Source organism: Ptiloglossa arizonensis, chromosome 9 (assembly GCF_051014685.1).
Source record: "Ptiloglossa arizonensis isolate GNS036 chromosome 9, iyPtiAriz1_principal, whole genome shotgun sequence".
NCBI lineage: Eukaryota > Metazoa > Arthropoda > Insecta > Hymenoptera > Colletidae > Ptiloglossa > Ptiloglossa arizonensis.
In genome coordinates, this window is record NC_135056.1 from 6623467 (window position 1) to 6637423 (window position 13957).

At 38.5% G+C, this 13957-nt stretch overlaps 1 protein-coding gene across 3 annotated transcripts in view; it reads right to left on the reverse strand.

Moving 5' to 3' along the window:
• Window positions 1-8639, reverse strand: part of Cic (Putative transcription factor capicua) — a 53410-nt gene extending 44771 nt beyond the window's left edge. For all 3 annotated transcript variants that reach the window (XM_076320635.1, XM_076320636.1, XM_076320634.1), the window contains exon 1: window positions 7075-8639. The gene's annotated coding sequence lies outside the window, so the exon portion shown is untranslated. The remainder of the gene's footprint in view (window positions 1-7074) is intronic.
• Window positions 8640-13957: the final 5318 nt, after the last annotated feature.

Here is a 13957-nt window from a genome sequence, read left to right on the forward strand (position 1 = left end):
CTTGAAACATTTACTCGCTCAAAGTATTACTTGAATAATCGTGATGCTATAACGTAATATTATCAAGTATCGAGTTGAGTGTTCGGTGCAGTTCGGTAAAACAGGTCTTACTCGGCTTGAATTTCCTTGCACTACTGTACTAGAGTCGTTCGAGTACTCGTAGAAACTGAGTCGAGCACTCAGCTCGAATATCCAAACCGAGCCAAGTATTTGAACGTTTCAACTAGCTCGAATTATTACTCAAATAACCACGTTCTCGACTACTGCTTCGATTCCTCCTACAGTCTTATTCTATACTCGAGATGAATATTTGAATTAAACTATGTCGGTTCATTTATCCTAATTACTGAGTCAGCTCAACGCACGATAATGCTAGAATATAAATAATAAAGTGCTTTCGATCTGCACCCGAATCGTCTAGATTTTGGAGCGATTAATGTCTCAAAAACCAAATACATTTCAACATTTCCAAATGCCAATTTCCAAGATTTTCCTGTAGCGAGAGTCGTCTACTATTCTCATACAAAATAGACGATATTAAACTCCCTTCAGTCAATACCGTACACGATCTAAGCATACTAGTTGACTCGTCACATTGACCTTTACAAGTCATTACCTTAGTATTATTGACCGTAGTGGTATTGACAATGCCACTAGACCACTAGGTATTCTTTAAAGTATAAACTCTACCTTTAAGAACTTAAGAAAACGATGATTACAGACCCTAATAATTACGATCCACTTGTAACAATATTCAACATTATATCGCTGTAAACTAGGGGATTAATCGCAGCTTTACATTTTCTGTACAAAATTATTAATGGACAAATTATGAACTCGAGTATTCTTTATACCTCGAATATATAGATACAGGTATAGCCACAACTGGCATACATACTCTGACCGACAACTCACTTCGTCCCGCGTACACTCGACCGTTGATCATAAACGCAAAACAGGAACAATTCTCCGAAGGGCGATGGCCGACGATCGCCGCGCACCGTGTGTCATCATCTCGAAGGACCAATGGCCGCGCGCGCGTCTCTACTACTGCGACATCTTAATTTCGTTTGTAAATCCGTATCTGCTTTCGAGTCACAAATATATAAAGTTATATCGCACCTTACACTCCGATCTTTACATACCCTTTACCGTTATATACTAATCTTTTCGTCCTTCGATAGACTTTCACCTGTCTATTAGCTAAATAAACAAAAATAAAAGTAATAATAGAATCAGAAACGCGTGAACGCGAGATCAGTGTGGTACATACATCGAATGCCGCGGCGTAAGCGCCGAGAACGCGTGCACAGTACACTCCGGTCAAATGAATTTGTCCACACACAGACGCACGGAAGGCGCCGCGCGCATTCCGACTTCCGATTGGTAGAATGAGATTGGTGATGCGCATTTCACCAATCGGAAGTTGAAACGCACCTAGCGCCTGGCGTGCATCTGTGATAGTACGGGCCGTATCACACGACCGACCGTACGCGATCAAATAAAGGCGCGTGCTAACAGGCGAGATTGTTTTTTTTTTTTAAGTGTAGGGCAGGTTCTCGTGTACAGAAGTTCCATATTTACTACGATGTCGCCAGAGGTCGTGAGTGAAACCACAAAGGCAACAGGGTCAGCATGGAGCCGGGAGCGAAGGAACGACGGACGGACCGCGATAAAAGGAATGTGACATAAGTTGGGGTTGCTTATCGATATTGCTTGGAAATATGCAACGATACTCCGCAAGAAGAAAAGTCATTAACACGACGCTCCGGCAAAAAACCCGACGATAACGTATCACGCGGTTTCATCGACGGCAACCAGCTAAGAAATCCTATATAGTACCCGCACAGCCGTACTGTATCGAATTAACAAACGTAAGCTGAACAGAGTTGAAGGAAATAATAAATGCGCGCATAGCAAGCGACAACTTTACAAGTCTGTGTGTTACACGCGATAGAACGCTATTAATACAATATGTTAAAAGCTCTTTATGCCGTCACATTCATTGTTGTTGTATCGCGGCACGTACTGCCAAGATATTTTAATATATCTGTGATATAATTTCGTAAGTACGACTTTTATATAAGAAAAGAATCCTACGCTTCGTGAAATCCATTTTCAGCACGTTTGATTTAAATTTATGCAACATTTATTTCTTGGGCCGTTGAAGATGCAAGAAAATTTGAAATACAAATTTCTTTTTAAATAACTTGCTAGAAGGATATATTTTTATTACGCTACCTTTATTACGTATTCCAAGACTAATTTACGAGATATAACTCGAACCATTGGAAATAAATTATCCATTATTTTCAGGTTAGAGTAGCGCTGTCTCGTTTGTTATTCCGCAGAATTTTATGGCGTAAAATACTAGTATGTTACGGAATGGCGGTTGATAACCACTACTTTACATTAAAAGGAAGATATCTTGTTAAATTCATCTCAGAAAGCATGTAACACAAATTCAAAAAAATATACGGTCAGATAAAACAAATCAAGATTATGATCTCCTCCCAAATTGAAAAATTTCTCAATAAACAACGACCTTGTATCTTCAATTGACTAAGAAATAATCGAGCGGTTACATTTAAACTGCACATACCAGAGTGGTTACATACCAACTATTGACCAGAATGATCAACAACAAACAAAAGACTGTATTATCTTCCCTGTTGTTAAAAATACGAAAATTTCTCGTGCCAATAGTTGAATAGTTTCATAGAACGAATATTACGAGAAAATAATTTTCTACCGGCGATAATCAGGAGCATCAGTATTTTTCCAAACATGATTATTCATCCTTATTTACATAGGGTTGCAAATTTGTTTAAGGCATATTCAATAGTTGTGGTATATAATAAATTATACTAATGAATCAGTAATACACTATTACTTATTCAGACACAAATTTTTTAAGTATTTACCGTGGAATATTCATTAGATAAATTTCAATGGATGTTTAAATAGAAATCCTCCGGTCTCAATTTGTTTCGCTCTTGTTTCATTCAGATTGCGTATTATCATTGAAGAATTATTATCGTAAAGCTCGATCAATCGATCGATCAATGAGATACGTTTGTATCTTGAGTTTGCATATTTTCGTCGACAGTATCTTCAAACGTATGCAAAAAAAAGGCATGTAGCTTTTATTTTTTTAAATATATTATATTAATAAATTTAATTGCTTCGAAGAAAAGTTGCTTTTTCAAAAATTCATATCCGATCCTAGTTCACTTTATGAAATTATGCGAACATGTATTGCAGAAGATAGTACTGAAGTGATCTACTTTTAGTAAACCACTTTTGAACAATATGTCGATATCACAATTATCCGTGAAAAATTCACCAACAGAGATAATTTATTTATTCCAAAAAGTACTGTTAATTGTACAATTTTTACCGAACTGTAATTTATTAACATATTCCAAAAATCGTTATAATAGATTGGGAAAGTGTAATTTTATAATCACGTTATAAGTGTGATTATTATTAATTTGAAATGAATATACTGACAAACAAATAAATCGTAAGATAAAGAGGCACGATGTCGAGATTTAAATTCAATTGAATCAATACAGTGACACTTCCGTGCGAATTCGACAAACTTAAGAAAGTACAATCACGTTCAAATTTCTACATTTTACAATTTTTGTTAAAATCAAGTTTTACTTATTCAGTTCGTATTTGTACAACAGTGAATAACAGCTTGGCATTTAAAACGTATTGGCAAATATACGTTGCAACGATCTTTGATCTTATTAATTATTAATCTCGTCTGTTATGTAAGTACGACGATAATTATTCCGATTAATTGAATAATTGATTACAGATATTTAGGATTTACTGTCCGGAAGAAATAACATATACTTCGTTCATTTACCAACGGCTGATAACGTGGAACCGATAAGGATTCTCGTATACCGTGAACCTTCGTGAACCGTGGTATTCTCCCTTGGAAACGATCTAAACGTGGAAAAAATTCAAGTTTTTCGTTCTCGATGCAGCCGCACGGGCATACACGAACTCATCAATATAAACAATGTGTCAAAATACGTTTGAAAAGCAGATGTTCTAAATGCTGTCGGCACAGAACATAGAGATAACGTATTCAATACAAATGTATTACGGCCGGCATAAAAAATCATTAAGCGGTACGGTCTTATCATGACCTATGCAACGAAGATACCAATTTTTCCCCGCATTATCAGCGACCATCGAGACACGTTTGTCTTTTTTTCAATATAAGCGATATTGATCGTTGTTTTGTTCGTACTTGCGACAAGAAATCCTTGTAAAATAGTACAAACAACACTGGGGGGGAAAAAAAGTTGGATATCCCTTTGGAACGAAACATTCAATTTTTCGGATAATTCGTTTAGGAAATTTGTCAAACATGACAGAGAGATACACGTAGATTTATTGAATTTTTTCTGTAAATATTTCAATGATTTATGCAAAAGTCCGTTATTTTGTTCTTATATGCAAATAAAAGTATAATAACTCTGAATTGTAACTCAACGTTTCAGTCTCAGTTGTGGACCGAATGGTACCTTAGATACTACAATGAAAATCTATGATAAATAATGAATGAATTAAGTAATACAAACAGATATAAAAGCTTTTGCATTTTCTTCGTACCCATTTGTGGTATTTAAGGTAAAAGGCTGTTTAATCAATGCAATTAGTTAAAATACTTTCTATAAATATCTTGATGTATATTCAATTAGTGCGAAGGAAACAGATTTGTTGAATTTCTTTTATTAAGTATTTCAACGACTGTCGAATAGATATGATTGTTTATTGCAAGAATTTCTACTTCATTCTCACATATTTGTGGCTATATTATCGAAGTAAATAAACTGTAAATAAAAACTAAAAAATGTGAAATTTTTGTTTCCTGTTCGGAAATTTTTTAATTACACTTTTTTCATATTTATATTTTATCCTGCGGTAACATCATCTTGTTTTCCTAACATCCGGTAACAAAATATCACTCGGTTTAGCTGTTAACCGCGATTAAAGAATGCATGTGTTTTAAGAGACACGTACAGGGTAAATAACCTGGCTCTTTTTTCTAATTATATTGTACTGCGTGAAAAAAATTGTAATTTAATATAAGACACTTGATCGGATAAACCAAAATGTGATTAAAAAGATTATAATTTAATTAGAAATTAAGCGATACTACCGATTCAATACAATAAAATTGCGAATAAGACAACAATTACAAAATAACACTTTCCTGTTTGCAAACTAGTAACTAGAATTTTTCATTCAAGTGAAACGTCATAGTTACAAGCACTTAATCATGCTCCGTATCATTCATTAAGTTTTAATTTGTTTACAAATACGGACACTTGCGTATAAATACGTTTTCCTTTGACAACATTCTCATTTAGATTTCAAGAGTGATTTTATAAAAATACACAACGCACGTTCGACAATTTAATTCGAATTTTTAATAATTATTGCACACGGGCAAGGAGTAAGTAGTTTTTACGAAAGGTACTACAATTTTTTTTTTTTTTTTTTTTTTTTCACAGACAGTCGAGTATAATTTAATACGAATCTTTCATAATTAACTATACTCGAATGAATGACAAATATATTTTGTAGCGTACGCGTGTAAAACAAGGTAATGACGTTGCATTGAAATTCGATTATTAACTGTTGTGAGTCAATCGACTCGTAAAAATGATGCAATACGATTATCTCGGAGCCTCGAAAGATAACATTTATTTTGTTGCGATTCCTCGCGAATAATGAATGCATACATATGCGAGCGTCGAACGATGAGTCATTTATCGAAATATCAACGGGGAACAAATGCGGACATAATTACCGACGCAGAGAATTTCGACGTATCAACGAACCCAACGATGAATATTCGACGATCGCGTTTGGTTACCAACATTACGACAGAATGAAGCCGATGCACGTGTGCATTGTTGTAATCTTATCGGCGATTGTGTGAATCAACTTTGAACTTTCGTTCACTTTTAGAACAGAAATATATATATATATATATATATATATATATATATATATATATTTATACACATACATATATATGTAAATCCAGAATAATGGAGGTTGTAGGGGGGAGGGGGGCTGTTCGTGCGCGCGCGCGCGCACGTGTGTGTAATAGTACTCCTGAAAGGCAGCATGGATGATAGATTAAGATCATTGGAGGTGTATTAAAACTTAATACTGGCGCATCGCTGATATAATGCATGCAGTAAACGATGCAGATATCGTGGACATGATCGTAAGCGCGACTAGTATCGTAACGCTCCTCTTAACGCTTATGATATTCGAAGCAGCCAATTAACGACTAATTCCTACAGCTCTGTTCAAGATATAAATGCATATCTGAACTGAAATTCCAGCTAATGACTGACTCGGCTGAACTTCATTTAACTTAAACGATATTGACCTCTTCAAGTATTGAAAAAGAAAATAGAAAACTCCTAAGCTTGTTCTCAATCCACATAATGGTATATTGTAATTGCCCGAGTGAAATAGTAAATACGTGCTAGAATTCTATACACATTGAAAAAGTACTTCTTAAGATCGCCTGGTGAACGTGATCTTTGGTCCATCGTAGTAACGACAAACAATATGCATTCGCAGATAAGAAGATAAATATAAAGTTAACTGCAATAAACCGAATGAAGAGATTATACAGCAGTGAAATAGTAGTTTTATCAAAATTTTGTACAAAAACGGTTGCATAAATATACACGATTATCTATTTTTAAAAGAATGCACAACTATTATAGAATCAGTGCATATTTTCAGTCGATAATGTCAGCAAATGTGATAAGAAAGTTTTAGGAAACGAATCCACATCGAACCTTGAAAACGCCATTCCATCTTAAATACAATTCTCAATATGGCTTTCACAGAAAAGATGCACTGTACAAAATTTTCTATATTACAGTGTATTTCTAGAATAGTCTGCATTACGTTTTACCGAGCAAAAATAAATAATAATAATTTGCACGAACTATACACAGGGCTACATTTTTACATACGCGCGTAATAGAAGCAGATAAAATGCATAACACTTACTAGGGCTTGGCACCATTAAGGATTACAGGGAATTGATAATCCTTGGCCGCTGGTCACATTTACGGCTCTTTTGTGCGCACAGAACCATGTTGCTTAATTATTATCCAAAGTCACCGAGAGAGTTACTTTCCATTCAGGTAGTTTCGCCGCAGCATGATCAATCGTACCGTGCGAAGCCGATATTACGTACGAGCACTATCGTCTGGATTCTGGAAACGCATTCGACAATGCACAAACACTTTGAGAAAACCAGTCGCACATGGAACGAAACAGCATCGGTATGCACACACACGGCCGATAAATTCACCCGTGAACCATTTACGCGCGTAACGGAACGCGAAAGGTTATGGAATAAGCCTAGGATACGTAGCGAACCTCGAAGAAAAAAAAAAGGTGTACGAAAATGCGTTATGGAAAGTGTAAACGTGACACGAACGAGAGATACGAAGGAAGGAGAGAGATCGGCGAGGAAAGAATAGCTATCACGGGTAACGAGCAAACGCGAAACGAGATCGCGACAATGATTTTTACATGACGTACACTAGACGCACTATTCTTACTAAAAATCGCACCGAATTCGCGAAATTCACGTACCGCGTCTACTAGCTCCATCTTGACTCGTGAGTTAAGCCGGACGCGCACGTTTTTTCTGTTCGTCGTCCTCCTGATCGTCGTTATCGTCGTTGTCGTCGTCGTCGTCGTCGTCGTTCTGGTCAGCGTCTTCTGGTCGTCTCTCACTCACGATACACACTATCGCGCACACGTCGCTATTACTCACTAACACAATAAATCCATTGTGAGAGAGAGAATTCCTGGCAGCACATTCCGCGTGTACGTAAGTACGGATACGAGGGTGTACGACGGACTCCGGCGCGCTGCGGCTCTCTCGGCTCGAGTCGCCTCGAGTCGAGTCGAGCCGAGTCGAGTCGAGTCGAGTCGCTTGCTCGTTCGCGGATGTCGTCACGAGGCGAGGGAAGAGACAGAAGAAGAGAAAGACGTGAGGAGAGAGGCGGGAGAAAGGGAGCCGATACGAGAGGGGAAACTGGTGGGGCAGCTACGTTAATGTAACAGAGAGAGAAAGACAGAGGGGGGAGACAAAGAGACAGAGAAACTACGAGAAAGAAGACAAGAAAGAGAGAGGGAAGGAGGAGGGGGTTAAGAGAAAGAGAGAGGATTAGGAGTGACTGAACAGAGGCGAGGGAGGAGAGGTAAGTACGAGTCGTGTATGGTCGTCGTATAAATAGACGAGAGACGATATAGGCATCGTATAGTATAGTAAGACTCCTAGGGCAGGTAGTGGATGCTCGTGACAGCGATGAAACTACCTCACTTACTTCTACCATGCGCATGGAGAGTCACTGACACATAATGCAAGAGCTTCGCGCACGTGCATACGCGTACACTGGCACGCACACGTAACTACGTTCCACAAGGAAGCACACGAGCGAGCAAACGAATAGCACGCACACAAAAGAACATTCTCGCGTAGCGACTTCACATGCGCACGCGTAGCCACACACACGCGCGCGCGCGCGCGCTCGCATATACGTATATATGTATACATACATACGTGTGTGTATATGTACGTGTATATATAATATATATGTATGTATGTATATATATGTGCGTATATGTATGTATGTATGTATGTATATATATATAATATGTATACAGTAGGGCTGTGAATGCCGTCGTTGCTGTAGTTGTGTCGTTGTCGTCGTCGTGGTCGTGGTCTCGTAGACCGCCACTCCACCGTGTCACCTATACCGTGAGTATTGATGATGAACGTAAGAATCGACACAAATTCCCGGGGACCATCGGCACCGCGCCACAACGATCCGGGCTTGTGCTGCCCTTGCCACTGCTGTAATTTTCGTCGACTCGTTCGAGCGAATGCGCGTGCACTCGCGTCACGAAAATCCGTCACAGTAGACCGACCGACCAACCGGGAGGAGATGGCGACTACAATACCACGACACGGTCATGACGTCGTCGTCGGTGCACGCTCCAGGATATTCTTATTTACCATAGTTCATAGAAACGCGTACCGCTGTACCACCGAATTATTGACATCTTTCTTGTCGGCTATACGTGCCTCGTAGTCGGTTTTCTCTTTCTTTTTCACTCGAACCACGATCCCTCTCTCTTTTCGCCTCGCTCTTTCTCGTCATATGCACGCGTATGGACTCAGTTGTTCAACTGAACTGCCTGCGACTTGTCGAGCCATATAACCGAGCAGGCAATACGCACACACGCTACCCACTATACTACTCCATTCCTACTATTACCACCACCACCACCACCAGCTTCACCACCGCCCCCGCCGCCGCTGCCACTGCTACTACTACCTTCTTCTCCTCGTCCTTCTCCACCACCGCCTTTGCTTCATATCTTCTTGTCGAATGTGTACAGATACATACACGCGCATGGCCGTGTACACACCGCTGACCGATTCGAGCGAGCCGAGACGGCGCGCGCGCACTCACTGACAGCCGCTGTTTCACTTGCACCAAAGCATGCTCCCTCACCGATACTCGCTACCTTACTCACACCACCGAGCGTACTATACAAAACGATCTCCCTCACAGAGAAGCACGCGGCCAACTCGTACGTGTAGAAGCCTCTAACCCGGAGCACACCTACGCACACTAGCGAGCGCTACACCGCCGACGGACTGTAGCCTCAGGACCGTCGTCACGCTCCCCGCGGACCCGTGGGCTCACGTTCCTACCGCCTCCTTCGTTCCAAGGAATTCGTCGATGTGTCTATTCCTCGGTCTCTCGTTTTCAGGAACGGTGCATTATGATTTCGAATTTATTTAATGGAACGTCGATATAAGGTTCCGTTTCGCTTTCTGCAATTACCTACAATTCGTTCCACTTCTAGAACGGTGATTTCACGTAATATTCCACACGGTAAATAATCGTAAACTTTTTTTAGTTTTCTAAATTTGGTATTTTCGGATTCTTATATTTTCGGATGCCGGACTGGAACTCGATTATTTGGAAAACTCTAAAATGCCGAACAAACGTTGGTAAAATTGTTCAAAATTGTAATTTGTATTATTTATCTCGTATTTGAAAATACGAAGGCTAGAGCTTCAAATTGGAGCAGAGAAATTAACATATAATACAATAATCGATAGAGGATTTTTGTACGGAAAACAATTAAACGAATTCTCCAAAGTTCTTCGATAAAGGGGCAACTAAATCTATTCTTGGCATTCTCGATAGGCAATTTTGATTCACCCTTTAAGGAACAAGCAGCGCATACTAATTCATTGGTATTAAATGATGATCGATAGTTTCATAAACTTTGAAGTACACGTGATTTATACATGTGTAGAGAGTAAAAAGAGTATTTTATAAAAAAATTCAATGTATTATATAAAAAGTACATAGAGAATTTCTTCTACATAAAACTTGTTATATGTCGAGAAACAGTTATAAAATATTTTTTTGTATAATATTTAACAATTCACGCTTCATCGTTAATTATAAATTTAAAATTATTTTATTCGTATACAATGAAATCCATGGCCTCCCTTAGTTTAATCTCTTAACAAATAAAGCGCTCGACAATATTTTTTTTTTACAGTAACGAAATAACTGTTTCGCGTAGAACTCGGATCGATGTTATCTATTTAGTCTGCTGCTATTAAAGTGATCGCAAACTCTTCTCTCGGCTGCATTTGCAAACTATTCATAAACTACAAATATTTGTTCAAGATACTCAAACTGCTTGTGAGAGATAATCATCTGCTTGCCTAGACGTAGCAACTTCTAAGTCAACATCATTATTCATCGTTTAAAGCCTTCAAATAATATAAGGCACGAATCAAAATGATCCCTGCCACGATACCCATATTCACGCCACGTTCATTGCGTATACAGATCCGCATTACGTTTTAATCTTCATTTTTTCGTTTCAGTCGAATGCACGAAACACCGTTTATAATACTCGAACGTAAATATTTATTGATGTGCACCAACCGAATACTCGTATGGAGATTTTAAAAAGCAGGCACACTCGACTCTTCTACTTTGGAGCATCTTTAAACGAAGTACTTGTTTTTTGTCAAGTGTCATGGCCATACATTAAAATCTACGCATGCATCGTAGACGTAGTAGACATCTGGCGTAACAGTAGCCTCTCGTATCCCGTGCGTAAGCGTTTGTAGAAGGCTCGTGCATCGCTCACACACACTCGCATGTGCATCCATATTTACTGCATACAGAAGTAGCACCATGCAGGGACGATGTATATAGGCGCGTATTATATTATTCACTACTGTCGGTGAATGTATACACGGGCTGGTAAACGTACATATTTACGAGCATACTTTAGAAAAATGAATTTTCATTAAAGTTTATACGTTTCGTAAACATGCAATTTTGTAAGGGAAAAAAAATTTTTTTTTCATCTATTCGAAACATTCAGGGAAACTTGATCCGTACCAAATTCGATTAGTACGACGTGAAGTGTCAAACCAGATCGTTGGATTGCTGCCTACCGATCAAATTTTTACCTTATGTATATTTCATCTTTCTGTAATTAATAAATATACACAATTAATACCAAACGTATCAAGTATCATTAACGTAGCCTGTGTTCACTGTTACCGGTGAAATTAATTTATGTATAAATTTACTAGCATCCGTTGACTAAGTTTACGCTTTTCTGAAATATACAGTAGACCCTCGATTATCTCAGCCAGGATCGGCTGGTTCGGAGCAATACGTTAGCATATGTTACTAGTGGTGAAAAGATTTTCTTGTAAACGTTACGCAAGAATGTTTACGATGGAAAAAAACGAACTGCTTTTATCTAGTAACTAACGCATATATTTCGTGAATTTTGAATATACAAGTGCTAATGTTATATTATAGTTTTCTTTCGTTTTAAAATTTCTTACCAACTCCCTATAGGTAACACCATGTGATAATCGAGAATCCACGGTACAGAAAAAATTATACCGGGTAAACAATAGTCACAGTAATGGTCTTTGATAAAATTCATTTTCTCTTTATTGGATTGAAAATAGATCGACTAGTTCCTATTTCCTTCCACGTTAGATCTACGTGTATTTATAATCGGTACGAACCAGCTGTAAACTAATCTCTCTTCAACCGTACGGTAGACAATATTTCACTCCGATATTCGATAGTTTCGAGTAATCTTCGGCCGACCAAAATTTCGTATAAGTGGTCCCTGGCTACAGCCCTGCGCACAATCTATACACAAGCGTGCATGCACGTCGTAAGAAACGAAAAGGGAGAAAGAAAGAGAGACTCGGTGCATGCGTGCACACATGTAGCCCTACGCGTATTGCCGTGCGTGCATCTCACTGGCGTAGAAATATTTTCTCCGTGTGTTTCTTCCCAAGCGTCAAATGCACTTTCCCTAAACCACGTTGGATAATTTCACTGACTTCTACTGTTTCCTTTGCTCGAACGTAACGTTTACAACGTTAATAGAAAGCGAAAAAAACAAGTATGATAAACAATACGCCGATACGTACGATTTTTACAGACCTTTTTTAAGGCGGAATTTTTAGAAACCTCGAATCGTGTAAAATTTTTACCCGAATTTTCTAAAAAGAAATTCAACGCTCGCGCGAAGCGACGCAAAAGCGAGGAAAATAAAATATGCGACGCAACGAGACTCGAAGCGAAATATTATACAAGACCCGCGATGCCATACGCGATGAAAACTTCGAAGACACAAATCGTTCCGAGTATATTGTCTTCTTATTGCCGTGGTATTAATTCGTGAGTTTAAAAACTCTATCATTTCAAGGTCATTTAAATCGGTTATACGATTTCCACTTCAATTCTCTGCCAGAGGTAGAATACGTCCGGTAGAGACTTCATCAATGAGGCACTGCGGAGTACCTTGTAGTGACTCGATTCCCCTTCTGCATTTCCCTTCATAGACTTTCGTGCGCTGTCGATGAATGGCGTAACCTCGTTATGGGACTTCACGTGGATAGCTCTGTATTCTCGCTAACTTCGCGCGAGACACGAAAAAAGTTTCTTAGATGTGTGACATACGGCTGAGCAACTAGCAACTGTGATTTATAGAACGGTTACGTGCTTGATTCGAAATGGCATCATACGTAAGTGTTCATAAAAAAGAAACGGTAGTGTTTTATTTATAATATTCCATATAAATTGCGATTAGATGAGCATTCACGTGGAATATGGTAAGTGTTGCTATTACGCGTTAATCACAGATTTTTAAACATTCAACATATTCGTCGTTATCGACAATGAACAATTACACGGTTAAATGGACACTAAAGAAAGAAGTGTCCCATTTACTAGAAATTATAAAAGAATGACAGATACCTTGGAAAATTTTAAAAATATTTCAATCCGCGATGTTTAATTTTTGATTCAATTCCTGCAAACGATCGAACAAACGTACGTTGATAAAACAGAAAGTACCGAAACATAAAGCGTGAATTATTGCTGGAGTTCCAGTTCTGAAACACGAAGGATGCACAGGCTGTCACAGTACCTGGTTGTTTAACGCTTGGATTTTTATGAAATGGTTATAAACGAGCACGTACCGATGTACGGGAGCGAAATATTAATACGTTTCCCGTTGATGTTAACAGCCGTGAGACGGTACAATAATATTAAAGGATAATTCTAACACAAATTGGAATGTCAGTCTCGCGGACGAGCCAGCTTCGAAATTACGCGTTTTCGCGCCGAAGAGAAGAACGCGAGATTCGAGCAATCTCGCCAACACTGTCCAACAGCTATCTATTATCTATGTCACGTGCAATTTCCCCGAAAAACGACACTATAATTAGCTTATACGCGAAAGAATATATTTTCAGAACGCGTTGAAACCAACACGACTACGTACGAAA